Source organism: Saccopteryx leptura, chromosome 6 (assembly GCF_036850995.1).
Source record: "Saccopteryx leptura isolate mSacLep1 chromosome 6, mSacLep1_pri_phased_curated, whole genome shotgun sequence".
NCBI lineage: Eukaryota > Metazoa > Chordata > Mammalia > Chiroptera > Emballonuridae > Saccopteryx > Saccopteryx leptura.
The window spans coordinates 26,247,277-26,263,234 of NC_089508.1; the positions used below are offsets into that span (position 1 = coordinate 26,247,277).

At 47.8% G+C, this 15,958-nt stretch overlaps 1 long non-coding RNA gene across 1 annotated transcript; it reads left to right on the plus strand.

The window, feature by feature from the left end:
• The first annotated feature begins 12,579 nt into the window (after positions 1-12,579).
• On the plus strand, positions 12,580-15,797 carry LOC136376059 (uncharacterized). The gene is made up of 2 exons (XR_010746136.1): positions 12,580-12,799; positions 15,355-15,797. It is a non-coding gene; the product is annotated as an uncharacterized lncRNA (long non-coding RNA).
• Positions 15,798-15,958: the final 161 nt, after the last annotated feature.

Sequence of the window (15,958 nt, forward strand, 5' to 3'; positions counted from 1 at the left end):
ATGATAACTTGGTTACTGTCTAACACATTCCCCACCAAAAAAAAATTAAAAACCAGCCTGACCTGTGGTGGCGCAGTGGATTAAGCATTGACCTGTAACTCTGAGGTCGCTGGTCAAAGCCCTGGGCTTGCCTGGTGAAGGCATATACAGTATGGGAGTTGATGCTTCCTGCTCCTTCCCGCCGCTCCCTCTCTAAATAGTTTTTTAAAAAAATTAAAAATCACATGAAATAGAGGAAATAAACTATACTTTAGCCTTTTTTCCTAGTTAGAAAACTGGAGTTAAGATATAAGGTTTAGATATAAGAATTTAGAATAAAATGTTTTGGCCTCCTAAATCTTACAGCTTAAAGCAGAGCCCAGGAATGAAAATTCTCAATCCACAATCCTGCAGAAAGATCCCCATGTTCCTTACATAAAACCTGGTTGCATTGAAGAGCGCCCTCTTTTGGTTTGGGGCGTTCTCGCCATCCATGCTGCAGCTTTTAAAGGGGTTTGTAAAACACAATATCCATTCCTTCATCAAATGTGACTTGAGCACCCAGGCCCCGGGTACACAGTCTGCCATCAGACACGGGCTCCTTACCCTGTGGGGTTGACAGTCATTTGAACTTCCTGACATCTCAGAGTGTAGCGCCAGCTTTATAACTCTCATTTGCTATGTAAGGAAGTGTGTTGGGGATAAAACTGTGCTATGTTATTGATAATTCAGGGCTGGATTTCAGGACTCAAGGAGACAGAACCCATCACGAAACGTTAGATTAGGCTCAAATTTCTCATCCTCCATAGCCACACCCTGCCCATCGCCCTCTCTTTCTTAACCTTGAGCTCCCTCCAGCTTGGGAAGTCTTTTCATGGGGTCCCCCTAAATCACAGGACCCCACCTCCACATCTTTGTGGCCCCAAATGCCTTTCCTGCCACTTCATCTCTGCACTCCCTGTTTTTTTTCTTTCTTTTTTTTATTAATTTTAATGGGGTGACATTGATAAATCAGGGTACACATGTTCAGAGAAAACATCTCTAGATTTTGACATTTGATTATGTTGCATACCCCTCACCCAAAGTCAAATTGTCTTCTGTCACCTTCTATCTCGTTTTCTTTGTGCCCCTCCCCTCCCCCTCTCTCTCTTTCCTCACCCCTTCCCCCCACACCCCCATTACCATCACATTCTTGTCCATGTCTCTGAGTCTTATTTTCATGTCCTATCTATGTATGGAATCATATAGTTCTTAGCTTTTTCTGATTTACTTTTTTCACTCCGTATAATGTTATCAAGGTCCATCCATGTTGTTGTAAATGATCCGATGTCATCATTTCTTTTTTTCTTTTTTTTTTTTGTATTTTTCTGAAGCTGGAAACGGGGAGAGACAGTCAGACAGACTCCCGCATGCGCCCGACTGACCGGGATCCACCCGGCACGCCCACCAGGGGCAACGCTCTGCCCACCAGGGGGCGGTGCTCTGTCCCTCCGGGGCATTGCTCTGCCGCGACCAGAGCCACTCTAGCGCCTGGGGCAGAGGCCAAGGAGCCATCCCCAGTGCCCGGGCCATCTTTGCTCCAATGGAGCCTTGGCTGCGGGAGGGGAAGAGAGAGACAGGGAGGAAGGAGGGGGTGGGGGTGGAGAAGCAAATGGGCGCTTCTCCTATGTGCCCTGGCCGGGAATCGAACCCGGTCCCCCGCACGCCAGGCCGACGCTCTACCGCTGAGCCAACCGGCCAGGGCGATGTCATCATTTCTTATGGCTGAGTAGTATTCCATAGTATATATGTACCAAAGCTTTTTAATCCACTTGTCTACTGACGGACACTTGGGCTGTTTCCAGATCTTCGCTATTGTGAACAATGTGGCCATAAACATGGGGTGCATTTCTCCTTTTGGAACAGTGCTATGGTGTTCTTAGGGTATATTCCTAAAAGTGGGATAGCTGGGTCAAAAGGCAGTTTGATTTTTAATTTTTTGAGGAATCTCTATACTGTTTTCCACAGTGGCTGCACCAGTCTGCATTCCCACCAGCAGTGCAGGAGGGTTCCCTTTTCTTCACATCCTCGCCAGCACTTATTCTGTGTTGTTTTGTTGATGAGCACCATTCTGACTGGTGTGAGGTGATATCTCATTGTGGTTTTAATTTGCATTTCTCTAATGATTAGTGATGTTGAGCATTTTTTCATATGCCTATTGGCCACCTGTATGTCCTCTTTGGAGAAGTATCTATTCATCTTTTTGCCCATTTTTCTTAAAGATTTTTTTTTATTTATTCATTATAGAGAGGGGAGAGAGAGAGAGAGAAGCAGGAAGCATCAACTCCCATATGTGCCTTGACCAGGCAAGCCTAGAGTTTTGAACCGGCAACCTAGCGTTTTCAGGTTGACACTTTATCTACTGCGCCACCACAGGTCAGGCTCTTTTGCCCATTTTTGATTGGATTGTTTGTCTTCCTGGTGTTGAATTTTACAAGTTCTTTATAAATTTTGGTAATTAACCCCTTATCAGACGTATTGTCGAATATGTTCTCCCATTGTGTAGTTTGTCTTTTTATTCTGTTCTTATTGTCTTTAGCTTTGCCAAAGCTTTTTAGTTTGATATAGTCCCATTTGTTTATCCTGTCTTTTATTTCACTTGCCTGTGGAGATAAATTGGCAAATCTATTGCTGTGAGTGATGTCAGAGAGCTTACTGCCTATGTTTTCTTCTAAGATGCTTATGGTTTACTCCCTGTTTTTTTCAAAGCCCGCCTCTAGTCTCCCTTTGTGCTAAGACCCTCCTGCACCCCCTGCTGCAAGACCTTGCCCCCTAGTCTCCCTAATACACATGCATTTGGGGACGTGTATCCAGGCAGGAACCTCATTGTACATCCTGTCACACCAGGGGCATGGGCTTTGGAGGAGATCAGACAGCACCCTCTGTGTCCAAACCTCAGATCTGCGACCTACTAGCCCCATGATATGCAGGAAGTGATGTCACTTCAACTCCGATTTTCTCATGAGTACAACATGGCAGTAATTCCTACCCAACAAGGCCGTTCCGCAATTTAAAAGATGTGTTGGAAGCACTTGGCACAAAGTAGACACTCAGCACACTCTATGTCTAAGTTGTTTCATTTGTTCAGTTTGGTCACCTGCTTAAGCAGCACCCTGGCCCTCGGGGCATCTCATGCAGCCTTAGATATGTGCCTGGAGATGTAACCCAGCCACAGGTGGAAAACGGGGCTGATACAGGAGGCCCAGGGCCTGGAGCCCACAGTATTCTTAGGAATCCATGGAAATGTTTTAATGTCTTTTATAAATTACAAAAAAAAAATTATGTCAAAAATTTCATATCAGGGCCTGACCTGTGGCGGCGCAGTGGATAAAGCATCAACCTGGAAATGCTGAGGTCGCCGGTTCGAAACCCTGGGCTTGCCTGGTCAAGGCACATATGGGAGTTGATGCTACTGGCTCTTCCCCCCTTCTCTCTCTCTCTCCCCTCTTTATAATGAATAAATAAAGTCTTTAAAAAAAATTTCATATCAAAGTGACTTTATATATATTTTAATATATTCATCTTTCTACCACTGCATAATAAAATACAATTTTATAGAAAAAGGGGCCCACAAAAGACAAAGTTTCTACAGCCCAAGAAAGTTATAATAACGAAGAAAGTTCTGTGCTACTTTAAAAAGAAAAAAAAAAGAGGGAGGGAGAGAGAAAAGGTGGGAAGGAGGGAGGGAGGGAAAACAGTGACAAAGAAGAAAATTGCTGACCATGAGTGTAAATGTTCCCCCACCCTAATATTCTTCAGTTCCAGGAGTTCCTTTTACTTCAGCACGGCAGGGATCCGTTACAGAGTGTATTCCTAGAGTACATTTTCTAACGCTATCATAATCTGTGCGCCCATCTGCTTTTAGCAGATGTTGTTCCCCAAGAATTGTATTTTAATTTAGAAGTCATGCACGCCGTCTTTATCTACAATACTTGTTCAAGGGTTGTCATGCCCTTCAGTGGCCGACAGAGGGCGCAGCGACTCAACCTTAAGTGTGGGAATCACAGTGGCCCGCAGGCGAGAAAGAAGCTGTAGTTTGATAATCTTGCTGTTCAGTATGGTCCTGGAACCAACAACAAAGGAATCACCTGGTGCTTGTTAGAGGTGCAGAATCTCTGACCTCCAGAATCAGAATTTTCATGTTCAGAAAATCCCCAAGAGCCTGACCAGGCGGTGGCGCAGCGGATAGAGCGTCAGAGAACCCAGGTTCGAAACTCCGAGGTTGCCAGCTTGAGCGCTAGTTCATCTGGTTTGAGCAAAGCTCACCAGCTTGAGCCCAGGTCGCTGACTCGAGCAAGGGGTCACTCGGTCTGCTGTAGCCCCACCCCACCCCCCACCCCCCGGTCAAGGCACATATGAGAAAGCAATCAATGAACAACTAAGGTGCCACAAAAAAGAATTGATGCTTCTCATGTCTCTCCCTTCCTGTCTGTCCCTCTCTCTATCTCTCTCTGTCTCTTTCATAAAAAGAAAAGAAAATCCCCAAGTCATTTATACACACATTAAGTTTGAGAAGCGCTGATTTCAAGTTTCCAGTCTTGGAAAGGGAAGCTTGCTTCCTCAAGAGAAAGGGTGATGGGAGAAGAGCTGGCAGAGGCATCCCTCACAGCCTCCAGCTCCTTCAGCCAATCAGCCAGCATCAAGTCGGAACTGAAGCCACAGCAGAGGTGTAAAGCATTGTGCAGGTCACAAATGAACTGGCTTGTTCTCCCGCCATGTCAGGAAATGCTCACTGAGTGTCTACTGCGTGCTGGCCATCAAGGACACAGAAGTGAGGGGGGGGGGAACGGTACTGGCCCTGCCGCCATGGAGTTGTCAGCCTCTGGGGGAAGCGAGGGGAGCCCGGTCACACACACACAGCACCACAGACCCTGGCATCATTGTGCGGGTACGGAGGCCGTGGAGAGGGACGGGAGGGGGCGGGTCTGGTTTATACTGGATGGGCAGGGAGGTCTCTCTAAGAAATCGGGCTTTAAGCTTGAGACTTGAAGGGTAAATAGGAGTTAGACAGAAAAAGATTAGGCACTGCTAACAGAGAGAACAGCACGAACGAAGTGACGCGACGGGAGAAACATGGCGCACTCGAGGAACTGAAATAAGACTGGCATGCATGGAGTGATGCGGCCTGAGGTGATGGGGGAGAGGGGAGACAGCCTGCGGATGGCCAGGGACCAGAGGACACAGGCTGAGCCTCAGATCTTCCAGAGGAGGCCACCCAGGCTACAAAGCGACAGGCACATGCGTTCTGTTTCCAAGGGTCCCTGCTCCAAATGGCCCCTGTGAACATCTCGCCCCTGTCCGTTGAGTTCTTGCTCTCCCCGACGACCACTCTCCTCTTCTAACCTTTCCTCTCCCTGTGCACCATCAACCCCTGCTCTGTCACTTGTCCACTCCTACCTGCCACTCTCCAGACACAGCCTTCTCCATGCACCATTCAAACCTGCTCCACTTATCTCCCACAACGTTCCCTGGCAACCACACCTCAGTTTCAAGACACCTTCCCCTGAAGAAAAGACACTCTAGGCCCTGGCCGGTTGGCTCAGTGGTAGAGCGTCAGCCTGGCGTACAGAAGTCCCTGGTTCGATTCCCGGCCAGGGCACACAGGAGAAGCGCCCATCTGCTTCTCCACCCCTTCCCCTCTCCTTCCTCTCTGTCTCTCTCTTCCCCTCCCGCAGCCAAGGCTCCATTGGAGCGAAGATGGCCCAGGCGCTGGGGATGGCTCTGTGGCCTCTGCCTCAGGCACTAGAATGGCTCTGGATGCAACAGAGCGACGCCCCCTGGTGGGCAGAGCATTGCCCCCTGGTGGGCGTGCTGGATGGATCCCGGTCGGGTGCATGCAGGAGTCTGTCTGACTGTCTCTCCCTGTTTCCAGCTTCAGAAAAATACAACAACAACAAAAAGACACTCTATAAATCAGAAGCAAGCACCATGTTCTGAGAGTTTATCATGTGCTACGTTGGGTACCACTCAACATAGCTTTTGATCTCCTCACAACCATCTTCTGGGATCGCTACTATCATTTCGGTTTTACAGTTAGGGAAACCACAGTGTGAAGAGAAAAGTTCCCGCAAGGTTACACAGCCAGAAACTGTTGAGCCAATACTACCTTCCCGTTTGTAACAGGGACTGCACACAGTGCCCTGTGACACTGCACTGACTGCATGGCTACATCTCAAAAGCCTTAAAAAGGAGAGCATCCTTGGCCCACCTCCAAAAAAATACTCTTTGGATGTGCACAGAAATTTAGCTGCAAACACATCTGCAGCCTTGTCTCTAATAGCAAGAAAATTTGAAACAAGCCAAAGATCCACCGAAAATTTGAAACAAGCCAAAGGTCCACCGATAGAGTTGGCTAGCCTGTTGGAGGTTGATAACTAGAATCCTATGTGATTAGCTACTAACTTGATCATGTAGAATATTTTATGTTCATTATCTACTATGTAGAAAAAGCAGATTACAAAACAGTATTACGGCATGGTTCTACTTTCAGAAAAACCACAGTATATAAACTAAAGAGTCTAAAGCTAAAGTATACATTGGAAAGGGAGAATCAAGAAGGTTGAATGCTTTCTCTGTGATGGAATTACAGGTGATTTTTATTTTCTTTATTTTGATTATCTGAATTTTTTTAAAGGTTTCACCACAAGCATCCATTTCATTTGGAAAGGGGAGCAAACCAACCAACAAACAAAAAAATCCAGTGTTTGAGCCTTCCTATTTATGATGTTCTGTTATCTATTTAAAAAATAAATATACTGCTCTGCTAGGAACATTTACAAAATATTTTTTCTTATTACAAAAGCAATATGCATTTGCCAAAATAATTAGAAAGTACAAAAGAAAAAAAGAAAAACACATTCCCTCCTCCAGTATTAGCACCTGTATGAGACAACCAAGAAGCACCTGTATGACTCTTTTATTTTTTTGTGACAGAGACAGTGAAAGAGTCAGAGAGAGGGACAGACAGGAAGGGAGAGAGATGAGAAGCATCAATTCTTCGTTGTGGTACCTTAGTTATTCATTGATGGCTTTCTCATATGTGCCTTGACTGGGGAGGCTACAGCAGAGCGAGTGACCCCTTGCTCAAGCCAGCGACCTTGGGCTCAAGCCAGCGACCATGGGTTCATGTCTTTGATCCCACACTCAAGCCAGTGACCCTGCACTCAAGCTGGTGAGCCTGTGCTCAGGTCAGATGAGCCTGCGCTCAAGCCAGTGACCTCAGGGTTTTGAACCTCGGTCCTCCGCATCCCAGTCCAATGCTCTCTCCACTGCACCACCACCTGGGCAGGCTGTATGACTCTTCTTAAGCCATGATTCTACCCTTGAGTTCTGCTGTAGGTGCTACCTGCTCTGTAGCCATTACTGAAACTATGTGTTTGGAATGAGGCTTCCATATTCCTCTGTGATCCCCAGATGGCTCCTCGGGTGGCTTTGTCCAGGTTTAGCAATCCCTGGTCAACAACCTATTTAGTGCAGATCCTGACCTGTTGGGGAGCATACAACTCCTAGTGGGTCACAGAGACAAGAGCTATCAAGTGAAAGGACCATAAGAGTGATTCCCAACATGCTTGGGATTGCAACACTGTCACTGTTGGATTTTGCAACCCTCCTTTCCCTTCAGAAAGAACTCTGAGGACTCCTTACAGCATTTGCATATTCTGTTCAGTACTTTTCCATATATGCAATTTGGCTTTAAGACTGTCATAACCAGCTCTGGCCGGTTGGCTCAGTGGTAGAGCGTCGGCCTGGTGTGCAGGAGTCCCGGGTTCGATTCCCAGCCAGGGCACACAGGAGAAGCACCCATCTGCTTCTCCACCCCTCCCCCTCTCCTTCCTCTCTGTCTCTCTCTGCCCCTCCTGCAGCCAAGGCTCCATTGGAGCAAAGTTGGCCTGGGCACTGAGGATGGCTCTGTGTCCTCTGCCTCAGGCGCTAGAATGGCTCTGGTCGCAACAGAGTGATGCCCCAGAGTGATGGCAGAGCATCGCCCCCTGGTGAGCATGCCAGGTGGATCCCGGTCGGGCGCATGCGGAAGTCTTTCTAACTGCCTCCCCGTTTCCAACTTCAGAAAAATATAAAAAAAAAACCACCAAAAAAAAAAAAAAAAGACTGTTATAACCCCTGACCCCTCAGATAACTGCTGGCAGTCAAGCTGAGGTCCCCTCTGCCAGGGTTGGGAATGGCAGCTTTGAGGTGCTGTGCGGGCAGGTTCTGCCATGAGGGAGGTCACACCAGGCTTGGGAGTCCAGCTCCTGGGGCAGGATGTCTTGGGGACATCCTTCACCTAGTCTCTCAAATAAGCCATGCTCCCTTCTGCTGCGAAAATGTGCCTAGAGCTACCGCGCAAGTCAAACCATTCCTGGTTTCTTCAGATGTCCTGATATCTCATCAAAGACCAGGCCCAGGACCTACACTCCCACTCCCAAGCTGTGTGACTAGAGCTGGTCTCATTACTATTCACTATGTTCAATCTTTCTTAAACCATGAAAGACTTTTAAATATCTTATTCTCCTTTATATAAGGCTCTTCTCATTGATAATAACTATAGCTTCTGTTTATTAAGCTCCTTCTATGCCAGGCATTTTATAAGCAATGTAATGCACACACAGTCTTTTGAGGGAGGCACAATTATCCCCATTTCACAGATAAGAAAACTGAGGCTCCAAGAAGCAGAGTGATCTTCCCTTGGTCACATAAGTGCTAACAGAGACAGGGGTTATAACCGAGATCTGACTGACCCCAAAGCTCATACACTGCCCTGGAAGGCAGGTGTAGGAGACACCCAAGAGCTCATATAATGGTCCCCTTATACCATTTACATGGGATCTAAGCTGAAAAACTCATTTATAAACTAACATAGCGCCCACTACATGCCAGGCACTATTCTAGCACTTTGCAAATATCAACTCAATGTTTCCTCATCATATCACAATGAGATGGGCACTTATGTTTACAGATGAGAAAACTGAGGCGCAGAGAGGAAGGAGAGAAAACTTGCTCAAGGCCACACAACAAGCGGTGCAGCTGGGCATAAATCTGACTCTAGAGCCTGTACTGCCTCTCTGGTCCCAGGAGCAGAGTCCCCCTTTCCTGAGTTTTCATCCTTTGAGCTTTCCACACCACCACCCACCTCCTCATTTTTCTGAACACCCACTTCAGACTTCCTTGTCCATCTCTGGGTGGTGGTGGTGTTCTCTTGTGAAACTGCTTTGTGAAACTTCTTATTGTGCAAGGCTACACTTGATTAGATCACTATCTAGGTTCCCCCAAAGAACTTAGGGTTTTGGAAGGTTTATTGAAGTAAGAGCCTAGAGTTTCATTTGTAAAAAGTAATCCATTAATCAGCTTACTGAGAGCTGTTTTTCTCCTCAGCCCCCTGCTGGACACTGTGAACATGAAAGATACACGAGACATGATCCCTAGCCTCAAGGAACCAACAGTAAAAACAGCATATAAGAGTGTGTGCTAGCCCTGGCCGGTTGGCTCAGCGGTAGAGCGTCGGCCTGGCGTGCGGGGGACCCAGGTTCGATTCCCGGCCAGGGCACATAGGAGAAGCGCCCATTTGCTTCTCCACCCCTCCCCTACTTCCTTCCTCTCTGTCTCTCTCTTCCCCTCCTGCAGCCAAGGCTCCATTGGAGCAAAGATGGCCCGGGCGCTGGGGATGGCTCCTTGGCCTCTGCCCCAGGCGCTAGAGTGGCTCTGGTCGCGGCAGAGCGACGACCCCGGAGGGGCAGAGCATCGCCCCCTAGTGGGCAGAGCGTCGCCCATGGTGGGCGTGCCAGGTGGATCCCGGTTGGGCGCATGCAGGAGTCTGTCTGACTGTCTCTCCCCGTTTCCAGCTTCAGAAAAAAAAAAAAAAAAAAAGAGTGTGTGCTGTGAGTGGGGTCTGTGCACAGCTGTATTTCAAAAGATACAGAGGAGAAGAGAGTCAGAAAAGTTGTTAGGAATGATGTGGAATTTGAAAAAGAGTTTGAAAGCAGGGGCAGGGTTTGGCTAGCAAGAAGGAAAAAAGCAGTCCAGACAAGGGAAAAAACGGAAGTTGTTTTCTGCGTCCAAATAGACCAGATCATCAGAAATAAACTAGAGTGAGAGAGAAAATAAATAAATAATAAATTCTGCCAAGTTTTGCTATTTCCATCAGAGCGAACAAAGAAAATCTCTTCCGCGCAACCTGCACCGCAAAGATGCTGCTTCTGGAATTAGAGGGGGGCGCTCTGCCTCATGTGTCCACTAGGGGGCAGAGTTGCTGCTCCTGCTGCTTTAGCTCCAAGTGCAATCAGAGGGGAAGGTGGAAGGATCCCAGACCCCTCCCCAAATCAGCGGGTTAGATGGTCCAGGCAACAGCGGGCACCAGTCTTAGTCTGAACTGCCTTCTTATTCAGCACAAAAGTTAGAGAAGAAATACAATATAGACTGTAAGAGGAAGTTGAGTGAGACCTAAAGGGAAGAGAGAGACAATAGAGGCATTCCCCTAAGGATATAACGTCTATGTATCATGGAAAAACTTCCAAAGAGCAGAAAAAGGGTTTCTTTGGGTTCGGACTACGCATGCCTTCTGCTGTTCTCTTGGCTGAGAAAAACTTAATGCAATGCTTGGTTAACTGTAAACAATGACCAGCTGCTGTCTAAGACTGGTTTCAGGACAGCTGACTGAAGGTCTCTGGATAAAGGTGGCAATTCCAGCCACTATGAGGAGAAATATTTATGGCTTTGGGAGAATACTCCTCCTGGCTACCACCCCAAGTCCTGGTGCCATGCTGTGGGCTGTGTAGAACAGCAAAAGGGCGTAAAGGAACCCTGAAATCAGTACTTATTGTTACTGTACACCCCACTAGCTCAGCCAGGCAATAGGGTCCGGAAGCCACAGAAACAGATTAGAAGCACCTAGGTGAGGTGGAAGGGACCCTAGTTTGAAGTCAGAAATCCTGGCTTTGCCCATGGAGACACCCCGGAGCACACCTGCGCCTGCCCCCCCACCGTCCCCCACAGGCGTGCGTCTCCTAAACTCTAAGGGACCCCACAAGACTTGCAACCAGGGGAGCAATGGACAGCAGGCAATTCCCCCTAGCTAACCCAATGATCCTGTCTCCAAGGCCCCCTTTTCTCTGACTTTCCAGTGAGCCAAAACAGCCCATCTAAGCTCTCTCCTGTTGTTTCTTCTAGCCCTTCTTTGTTTCACTGTCCCCAGCTTTAATAAACATAAATTTAAATAAATAAGTATTGAAAGAAAAGAAATCCTAGCTTTTGTCTTTTTAACTATGCGTGCTTGGATGGATGAACCAACCAACCTCTCTGATAGTTAATTTTCCCCTTTGTGAAATAGAAAAGCTGAATTAGAAAATAATATCTGATGTGCTATCAGCTCCAAAATTCTGAAAAACACACATTCCTTTGGCCAGAACTGGGGAGTTGAGGGCAAGGGGGAGCACACGGCTGATTAGCTTGAAGAGTTAACCCCAAGCCTGCAGCGGGCTCCCCAGCAGTGGCCACTGCGGCACTTCCTGCCCCACCCCTGGCCCTCAGGCCGGGTGGCACACACCTACGGCTCGCTCAGACACTTCTGGAATCTCGCTGGTTTCCACCCAGGAATGAGTATTGCTCTTTACACCTGCAAATCGCTTTACATCAGCAACCTTGCTGCACGATTATTAATCATCACAATATTCCTCTTTCCGCCTGTAAAAGGAATTGCGGGGGTCCAGATTTATGAAGCTGAAATCCGAAGATAATTTGCCTGTGATTAATTCAATAATCAGTTAACTTAAGTGTATTAAGCGCCTAATATGGGCTAGGCGCAGAGACATACAAATCCAGTTACTATGGGGTCTGCACTGTAGGGGTCCTCAAAGAACTTCACCGACATCCCAATTATGGCGGGGGGGGGAGGGGGACGTAATTAGAAGGTGATAGGCAATCTTCTCTCACCAACCTGACGATACCGCTGCAACCATCCAGACCCCACTCTCACAGTCCGTTTTACCAGACCAGGTAAAGGGAAGTGACCTTTCCAAGGTAACTTATCGGGGCAACAGTGATCCCCAAACACCGGTCTTCAAAGCTTTCCACTGCGCCATGGGCGAGAACCGTAAGTTCAAGCCTATAAAATATATATAGGCGAGGGATGGCTGTTCGCACGATTTCTGGACAGAGTGAGAAAATCGTGATCCCAGCGCACCCACCCGGAGCGGACGAGACAGCCCCAAATCCTGACTGCGGCCTCAACAATCAAGGAATGTTAGAGACCTTAGAGCTTGCCCACCAACCAACCACCTCCTCTCGTGGTCTCCCTTAGCGACCCCGCCCCTCAGTCTCACTGGGGTCTCGGGGAACCGGAGGTGGGGCACGTGGAACTGAGCCAACGTCAGCATTCCACGGGGGCGTGGCCGGGGCAGGGGGCGGGGGCGGCGAGAGTCCGGCTTCCAGCCTCCGCCCCGCGGGCGGCGCGGTGCCGGCGCCAAATATGGGCAGAGCGGAAGCAGCGGGTAGACGTCACGGCGCCGGGTGGCCCCGCGCTGCGGGGCCGGTGACGGGTGGCGCTGACGGCACCTACGTGTCACCATGGAAACCAAACAGTAAATAGAGGCTTCGTGAGCTCCTGGCTCGGCCTGACCCGTCGACCTCGCCTGGAGCAAAGGGCCAGAAGCTGGGAAGGGCCAGGAGAAACCTGGGCCTGGCAGACGAGGGTGCTGAAAGGGCTTGGGAAACAAGGGGGATGGAGAGCGCCGGGAAGCACCCCCTGAGGGAAGGCCCTGGGAATCCAGCAGGATCCATCCAACAGAATCAGGTCAGGAAAAGAAAGGAGTACTCCTGGATGGAAAGCCTGCCTGTCCTTTTTGAAGGGCTACTATCGGCCAAGGTGTTTGAGGATATTGATTTTTTTTTTTTTTTCTTACTAGTGACTAAGAATTCAGGCATTGGAGCCACAGTACCCGGACTTAAATTCTAGCTCCACCACTCCGGTTGGATGATCTTGGACAGCTCACAATCCTTCTGTGCCCCCTATTTTATCAATAAAATAAGGAGAATAGCAGGACTTACCTGAGTTATTTTAACGAATTAATATAGATGTGTATGTGTAACAGTGGCTGCTAGCACTTTGTGAGCCAAAATTAGTGCTAGCTATTTATTTTTTAGTCCTAAGCAGCCCCATAGTAACTTACTTAGTATTAGGCAGCTACAAAGTCATACTACTGATTTAATGTTTTGAGGTTTGTTTGTTTTCTTTTATTTTATTTTCTTTTTTTACAGGGACAGAGAGTCAGAGAGAGGGATAGATAGGGACAGACAGACAGGAACGAAGAGAGATGAGAAGCATCAATCATCAATTTTTCATTGAGGCTCCTTAGTTGTTCATTGATTGCTTTCTCTTATGTGCCTTGACTGCGGGCCTTCAGCAGACCGAGTAACCCCTTGCTGGAGCCAGTGACCTTGGGTCCAAGCTGGTGAGTTTTGCTCAAACCAGATGAGCCCGCGCTCAAGCTGAGGACCTCGGGGTCTCGAACCTGGGTCCTCAGCATCCCAGTCCGATGCTCTATCCACTGCGCCACTGCCTGGTCAGGCTGTTTTCATTTTTATTTATTGGTTTTAGAGAGAGAGGAAGGGGGAGAGAGACAGGAACATTGATCTGTTCCTGTATGTGCCCTGACTGGGGATCAAATCACCAACCTCTGTGCTTGCGGGCGACACTCTAACCAATTGAGATATTGGCCAGTGCATGTTTTGTTTTCTTGATTCTTTTTTTTTTTTTTTTTTTTTGTATTTTTCTGAAGTTGGAAATGGGGAGACAGACAGACTCCCGCATGTGCCCGAACGGGATCCACCCAGCATGCCCACCAGGGGGCGATGCTCTGCCCATCTTGTGCATCGCTCTGTTGCGACCAGAGCCATTCTAGCGCCTGAGGCAGAGGCCACGGAGCCATCCTCAGCGCCCAGGCCAACTTTGCTCCAATGGAGCCTCGGCTGCGGGAGGGGAAGAGAGAGACAGAGAGGAAGGAGAGGGGGAGGAGTGGAGAAGCAGATGGGCGCTTCTCCTGTGTGCCCTGGCCGGGAATCGAACCCGGAACTCCTGCACGCCAGGCCAACGCTCTACCACTGAGCCAACCAGCCAGGGCTTCTTGATTCATTTTTTAATCTTAAACAATTTTAAAAGAATTTTTCATTGTAAAGTTAATATTAAAATGTAGTAAAATATTTCACATGTTAACTGAAATGGGCTCTTACCAAATAAAAACATTGCTTGCCACAGTTTGGACTACTTTGTAGTTTTAAATTTTGAGCAAAAAAACTCCAAATGGTACATAGAATAACTGACTCGACTCCAATTTCTTTGTCTTTACAGTCCGTGTTATCTTGACTTCAGATCTACTGTTTAAACACCGTATTGTGTACTATTAGAGTCGGAGACAGTGAACTCAAAAATGATCGCAGATGATTCTGCATCATTACAAACTTTTAAAGTGAAGGCATCTAGTGAAGTCCATTTGCTGGGAACCAACTGTTACTATATTTATTTATTTATTCTTATTTATTTAATTTTTTGTGACAGACAGAGGGACAGAGAGGGACAGACAGGAAGGGAGAGAGATGAGAAGCATCAATTCTTCCTTGCGGCATCTTAGTTATTCATTGATTGTGTTCTCATATGTGCCTTGACCAGGGGGCTACAGCAGACCAAGTGACTCCTTGCTGGAGCCAGCGACCTTCAGCTCAAGCTGGTGAACCTTGCTCAAACCAGATAAGCCTGCCCTCAAGCTGGCGACCTTGGGGTCTCGAACCTGGGTCTTCTGCATCCCAGTCCGACGCTCTATCCACTGCGCCACCACCCGGTCAGGCCCAAGTGTTACTATAAAGGAGTTTATTTCCACATAGAACACAATGCTTTAAATGATGTCATTGTTTGTTTATTTGTTTTCTATTGGTTTTAGAGGAGAAGCATCAATTCGTTGCTTCTCCTATGTGCCCTGACTGGCAAGCCTGGGTTTTCGAACTAGCGACTTAATCATTCCAGGTCCACGCTCCATCTACTACGCCACCACAGGCCAGGCAAATAGGTTTGTTTGTTTGGTTGGTTGGTTGGTTTTTAAATTTATTTATTTTAGAGAAGGAGGAGAGAGGGAGGGGAGGAACAGGAAGCATCAACTCCCATATGTACCTTGACTGGGCAAGCCCAGCGTTTTGAACCAGCGACCTCAGCATTCCAGGTTGATGCTTTATCCACTGCACCACCACAAGTCAGGCCTAAATCATTTTTTAAATTAAGCTTACATATACATTATGAAAATTCAACAGTAATCCCATGTGTTCAGAACTTAAAACAAGGTTTGTTTGTTTTTCAGGAAGAAGTATTACTTCTAAGGAATAGAATATGGCTAAGGTGATGGGATGTCACTCCTATGATGATGTTGTTGTGTATGTGTGTGTGTGTGTGTCCCTCCACCTTGTCAGCACACACTAATGAATTCTTCTGGTGGGCTTGATGGAGTGAACAGTCGTGTCGCGGAAGCAGCCTATAGGACTTAAGGGCAGCCTCAGGCCAACAGCCAGCAAAAACGTCGGCTCCTCAGTTATACAATCAATCACAAGGAAATACAGTCTGCCAGCAACCAGAATGAGCTCAGAAGCAGACTCTTTTCCATTCAAACACCCAGCTGAGAACACAGCTGGGCTGGCACCTTGATTGCAGCCTTGTAGGACCTTGAATAGAGGATCGAGCTAAGTTGTGCCTGGACTCCTGACCCACAGAGACTGTGAGACAATAAGTGTGTGTTGTTGGAAGCTTCTAAGTGTGTGGTAATTTGTTATACTGAAATACAACACTAACTCATCCCCTTCCCTGCACCTGGGGCAGACTGCTCCCTCCTCCTGGCACTTGGCATACCGCTACAGCACAACATAGACCGCTCAGACCTCCCACCCTAAGTGATCCACTGTGGGCTCTTTCGGC